The sequence below is a fragment of the Biomphalaria glabrata genome, chromosome 14 (genome assembly GCF_947242115.1).
Source record: "Biomphalaria glabrata chromosome 14, xgBioGlab47.1, whole genome shotgun sequence".
Classification (NCBI taxonomy): Eukaryota; Metazoa; Mollusca; class Gastropoda; family Planorbidae; genus Biomphalaria; species Biomphalaria glabrata.
The window spans coordinates 33,758,497-33,765,319 of NC_074724.1; the positions used below are offsets into that span (position 1 = coordinate 33,758,497).

Consider the following 6,823-nt stretch of genomic DNA (forward strand, 5'->3'; position numbering starts at 1 on the left):
ACCTTGCGGTCTATAGGGTAGATGTATGTGGCCAACACAACGAACAACCGCCTTTACTTGTTCCCCAACTAATGTCAGGTACCCACTAGAACTGAGTGAACTATATATGCAGCGCCCAAAGATCCCGAAACAGAAATCCCGGGATCTTCGGAAACAAAGCGCGCTTTACCGCTCAGCCACTGGTACATGAAATGCATATAATAGGTATAGTGCGATGGTAACTAAACTATAACTTTTAAAAGTTAAACTAAAACTAGTGTTTTCAACTAAAATAAAGTAGTTTAACCATGGAACTATACTAATGGAACAACAGCTCCTAGTTTTTACTAGGGGAGTGCCGTCGCGCATCATTTTCACGCATGGTGCAATATGGAGAAATTCAGGAGGATGCAAAAGAAGAAATTTACTCCTCCAGTCACTTGGACTGACCTTCAATGAGAGTAAAACTTTCCTACGCTTTATTTTATTAGATCTCTAAAAACTTCATCCATTTTCTCACAATGTTTTGTGATTTATAAAATTTTCCTGAATAAGGGATCGTCACAAAAGTTATTTTTTTAAGGCCACCCCATTAAAATAGCTGTTTTCAGTACTTTCACATTTGGGTATTTTACACAAAATCTGGATTTTTTTTTATGTACATTAAATCATTATCATCTGTCCCGCGTAACTAAATCCTCCACTTTTCCTGGTAACCAATGTTCTTAACAAGAGAGAGAGGCTGGTCCATTATTTGCGTAGTCCAGCCAGCTTTTCTTCTGACAAACCTTTTTTCGTTTATTCTCTTAAAGGATATTTTTTTTAAAGTTAGTCTTACAAAATACAATTCCAAACCAACTCATGCAGTTATCGTCTTTTCACGGTATTGAGGAGTCATCCTTTTTGCCAGCCAGAGTGTTAATTGGCAAAAGTAAAAAATTCATTATTTTAATTTTTTTAGTAAATATTCACAACTATATCTTTTATATAATAATATATTTTTTTAATAATAATATCTTTTATATAGACATGCTTTAATAGATATAATAAATGATTAACGCGGCCCTACCAATATGGGTATATTAATACTTAAATCTGGGTATTTTAAATTTCGAATGCGCATTTTTAAAAAACCGAACTTATCTATAGATCTCTTATATCTAGAATAATCTAGATCTACAACACCCAGACTTAGACTATGGTTCTAGATCTATTTAAAAGATATTTTTTAAAAAATAACTCAACAGATCTAATAAAGTCATGATTTCCACTCTATTTTCTCTAGATCTAGACCATACATGAGGTCAATATGAATGTTTATAGATCTAGACTACGTCTAGAACTCTAGATCTATCGATCATGACTATAGTTGACTATAGTAGTATAGACTGTATTATACTGTAACTCAACTGTATTACTAGTATTATATTAGTGTATAGTGACGGTAATTATAGTCACTATAATCAATAGTGATTGCCTGTAGATCTAGTACCTGTACTAATATTAGTAGATGTAGATCTATAATAATAATACTTTTTAATAGTAGAAAGTAGATTTATAATCTATCAATTCTATCTAATCTAGACTTCATTTTCACATCACATGATTATTGATACAGACAGTGAATGAAACGAATGCAGTGATTATATTTATAGTTTATACTGACTTATAGCTCTACCAGTTGATTATCATCATCTGAGGTCATCTCGAATAATAATCTAGACTAGTATGTCAATGTCTCTATTAAAATAATTAATATCATCAGCCATATATCATTTTAAATATTAAAATAGTAGACATAGATTTCTATATTATAAATAGATAGATTAGATCTATAAAATATAATTTTACAAACTTTAGAAATGATTGATTTTATTTTTAATTGATCAGCCTTCTAGACTAGATCTAGCATCTCTAGCTAGACTCTAACCTGTAGTTTGTAGATCTTGGAATTGGATCGAAATTCACCTTCCTAAATTGTCTCTAAAGTCTGTAGCTGATTTGAGAGGCCCAACGAGGCAAGAGTCTATTACTATTAGTACTCTGTCTCTTGATCTATCTAGTAGGCCTACTTGGCTAGTGCATTAGCCTTAGCCATAGTGTAGTCAAATCTTGACAACTAGTCTTCTAGATCTAAGCTTCTAGAATAATTAGATCTAGATCCAGTTTAGATTTAGAATATAAAAGTATTTTACTAGCTAAAATACTAAATTTACTGATCTAAATTCTAGATAGATATACAATATATTGATCCAGTTTAGATTTGGAATATAAAAATATTTACTAGCTAAAATTCTAAATCTACTGATCTATACTTAATATTTTAGATATTATATGACATCTACAAAAATTATTATTAAGATATAATTATAGAATCTAGACTAGTTATTTATGTACATAAAATATATAAATAAAAGATAAAATTTATGCAGGCCTAGATCCCATAAATTTATAATTGATCCAGATCTATCAGTAAAAGTTACCTTCGATGGGAAGTTTTACCCAATCTAATCTATACAAGACAATTTATAATCCATGCCTCGCCTACACCCATACATTAAATAATAGTTCCCATTCCATGCCATGCCCAGACCCATGAGTTCATGAAATAATAAATGATGTGGTGTCATCCCCTGAAATTCAGCACTTTAATATAAAACTCTCATATCTAGTTAATTATTTGCTATGACACTCTGATCAACTTGGACTTGTGTGATACATATATGTTTCTTATCAGATTTAATGAATGAAGTTTTGGTGCATTTTAAGGCTACAAAAGTATCATCAGGTGCATTCTAACCATTGGTATTTTTCCTGGCAACATTTCTATTCTAGTCTGTGATAAATTATAAATTTAAAAAAATGTTTTAATGTTTCAGTTATTAACAAGTAGAACCATGCCAACCAGTTCTGATGATGTACCAGAATGGCTCAAGGATCATACTTATACTATTTCTACTCTCTGGGCAGACATTAATAATATTGGCATCCATTCAATATTTATTGTAAGTACTACTATACAATTTTTATTTAAGTTATCTAAAAGATGTTTTGTGAAGTGTGATTTTCATGGTCAAGCAACATCCAAATATCGGGGATGGAATTTAACATTTTTCTCTATTTTTTTTTTATAACACTCTTAAGCAAATTCATCTTTCATGAATGCCTAATATACTTGGCTGTTGTGCAGGCCATTCCTTTACAATAAACTGTTAGATGAAATTAGGCAAAATTATGTCTGATAATTTGTATGTTTGATACAACAATGTATTCAATTTAATAATATTATTTTTTAATTGTAATGTTTTCAAAAGAAATTAGCCATTATGCCTAATTGTATAATTACAGTTATGTTTGGAAATGCAAGAAAAAGGCATGCATTCCTGTCAAGTCAATGATTGGTTGCACCTCTTAAAGGTAAGGTACTGCAATTTTTCCCTATGCACTTTTCTCATAAGCTGAAGTACTTGTATTTTTGAAAAACTAGTTTTCCATGAAAATGTAAATCATAATATATGTTATAGTTGCTTTTAGATGAGTGCAATGTCCATCAAATTAATTGAATATCTGCCTTCACCTTTAGTAATAATTCATAACTATTAAGGTCAGGGCCATGTCTACACATTAACACAGTAGCTCCTTTTAGGTACAGACTATTTTTAGAATAGCAAAATTATATAATTATACTTAATAACATATATACGTTTAGCATGGTCAACACATATGTCACACATATTTTTATTTTTTTAAAATCCTTTTATTTATTTTTATAACTAGATAACTTTCTGTTATGAGAAAAGATGAGATTCTTGGACTCCTGCATAGCACCACCAGAAAGGAAAATCCCATCATGTTGCAAAATAAAAGTCTTGGACCAATTTTAATTTAAGATATATATATTATACTGTAAGCTCTATACATATTTATGTATATCCTGTCATTCAGCCTACAGGTTTGGATTTAGTATTTCTTTAAATCTGTTTGATATTGTACTTGAAAACTATTAATCTGAGCCCCATTAAAACAATAGGGAGTGCAGTGAACGAGTGGTAAAGCACTTGGCTTCTGAACTGAGGGTTCCTGGGTTCAATTAAGACTGGGATTTTCAATTTCAGAATTCAAAAGGCTAGGGATACATGGCAATAGTAAGGAATAAGTAAAGGCAGTTTGGGGATCCATGGCTGAATGGTTAAGTCATGGGTTTGAATCTCTGTGAAGACTCGGATTAAAAATTTTTAGATTTTTGGGTGCCCCTGAGTCCACCTAACTCTAATGGGTAGCTGACTTTTGTTTTGGAAAGTAAAGATGGTTGGTTGTTGTGCTGGCCACATGATGCACTGGCCAAAGAATCAAATGACCTTAACATCATCTGCCCTATAGATTGTGACGTCTGAAATGGGATATTTTTTCAAAAGGTGGTTGGTTGTTGTGCTGGGTACATGACACCCTCGCTAACCATGGGGCACAGAAACTGATAAACTTTATATCATCTGCCCCATAGATTGCAAGATATGTAAGGGAAATTTTACTTTTTTAAAATTAAAATAAGAATCTATCAAAAGTAAACATAAAATATGGTGCATTCTCCTTAAAACTAAAACCTAGTGCGAAGGTTTAAAATGTTGGCAAAAAAAAGCAACATCATATATTCTTAATTCCCTTTGCAAAACTTACTGAGAAGAACATGCATGTTGTTCCCTCATAAGTTTCTTGACAGAGGAAATCTTGTTTATATTAGATTTGAATTAAGCAAATTAAGAAAAAAATTATAATCATTATTTCAAATGGTTGTATCTAAACCTTATGAATTATTTTTCTGTTATAAGTATATTGAGATTAATGGATAATCATGAAATTGTTAAATAATTGCTGCTATCATTCCATTGACTAAAGAACCATAATTTTTTTTTTTTTTAAATTAATTTCAAAATGATTTTTTTCAAGCATAGAGTTCATATAGATCTTGAGTGAATTTTTTTTTTATTTGACTAATGCTTCAATTTTATTGTATCATATTAGTTGTTAATTTTTATTACCCAGAATATTTAAAAAATGAGTACACTATTTTCATGTAATAATGTAACTTGGTATTCACACAATGCTCAAAATACACCATAATCTTTAGGCCATACAGATTTGTATAAATTAACTTGTTTAAATACATTGTAAATGTATATTGTTTGGATAAGAATAAAGTTTTTTCTGTAGACAATTATTGTTCAAGATTTGTTGATGCTCCTGCTTAATCAATTATATATACAGGTCATTAGTTTTAACACGTCTGATAATAAATGACAGTACAAGTTAGTGAATGAAAATTTGTCATTATTTCAGCTGCTTTAGTCCTACATCACTGTGAGGTACCAGTACTTTGATTGTGTCATATAACAATTTAAAGCAACATTTTGAAATGAATAGTCTGTAGAATTGACAGTAAATACATTTAAGTGATGGGCTGTGATCTGCTTGAATTGGGAGCTGATCATGTATTGAATTTGTGTTTTTGATCTTTACTTCAAGTAAATGTTAATGAGCAATTAATTTTTAATGAATAAATAATTTAAAAATAAATACAAAAGAACCATAAACATCTACTTTAGTTTAATAATTTTTTTTCATCAGAACAGAATTTCCAACTTTGCATTCTTAAAATAAAATATAATTTATTTAGAGTAGAGTCAGAACACAAAATCATAGTTTTAAAATATTAAGTAAATTAAGCTAAGCTGTGATCTCTTATAAACATTTGTATATAGACTATACACAATTTAATTATTATTTTTCATCAAATTGCAGGAACTACTATATGTACTTATGCCTATTTGACAATAAAAAACCATAGTCAATGAAATAGTAATACTAGTAAATGAGATAAAAGTAAACTAAATATCATCAATGCTATTGAAGCCACACTTGTTTTTTTTTTTTATCTTGTTTGGTGGACTGCAATTAAAGTTGCTATTAATTTCACTGAAATGCCAGTGTCGTCTCTTTGAATCCTAAGCTTATTTTCTTGGTAACTGGAAGTCCAGATATTTGGAGTATCATTTTAAGCACCTATACTTTCCGAAATGGCATTCCGATAGGCTAAACCATTTGCCTAACATGTCATATGCACGTAAAGAGGTACCACAGAAATGCTTAGGCGCCAACTTACTTTAACTGACATAGAATAAGAGAGCACCTGGTTGCATACAGCTTCAGAACGAGACAGCAGGAGGTCACTTACAAAGGTGTGGTATACACCAATGAAAATTAATTGCCGAGGGTAGATGGCAAAAAAAAAAAAAAAAACTGATTCTACCACAGGTGGACAATGGTTATGCCTGTGCTCAGTGTGGCATAATATGTAGGTCACAGCTGGGGCTGAGTAGCCTCTGGAAACAGCATTCCTCATAAGTCTTAGGAATCAAAGACAAGCCTATCATTTTTGTAGCATAGTTTGTAGCTTCTGTAAATGCATGAAATGCCGACACAAGTCCTCTGTGAGTTTGATGGATTATAAACATCTTACTTCTTTGCCTTATATTAAATGGTCCTTCTCTCTGTTCCTCTAGGTACTTGCATTTATCTAAATATCATTGATATATTGTAACATGTTATCAAAATAAAAGCTAGAATCTCTGCAACTCGTTTACAAGTCAGAAGTCATCAATAACACTTGCCATTTAAAAAATAACAATTTAGATTAGTCAAATCAGTGACTGATTATTCGATTCATTTAGGCCTATACATTTTTTATTTGAATATATAATGATCCTTTACACTTTGTGACTTTACTAGTATACTTTGGAGTAGACTTGTTGAGCTAAAGTCGGAAGTACACATTGAGTTTTACTGTGAT

The 6,823-nt window shown here is 30.7% G+C and overlaps 1 long non-coding RNA gene across 3 annotated transcripts; it reads left to right on the forward strand.

The window, feature by feature from the left end:
* The first annotated feature begins 870 nt into the window (after positions 1–870).
* Positions 871–5,769, forward strand: LOC129922970 (uncharacterized). Of its 3 annotated transcripts, XR_008774900.1 has the most exons (5): positions 1,289–1,423; positions 1,564–1,705; positions 2,859–2,984; positions 3,328–3,396; positions 3,757–5,769. It is a non-coding gene; the product is annotated as an uncharacterized LOC129922970 (long non-coding RNA). The 3 variants fall into 3 exon arrangements; XR_008774899.1 differs by lacking the exons at positions 1,289–1,423; positions 1,564–1,705 and adding an exon at positions 871–1,282; XR_008774898.1 differs by lacking the exon at positions 1,289–1,423 and having other exon boundaries at positions 1,434–1,705.
* Positions 5,770–6,823: the final 1,054 nt, after the last annotated feature.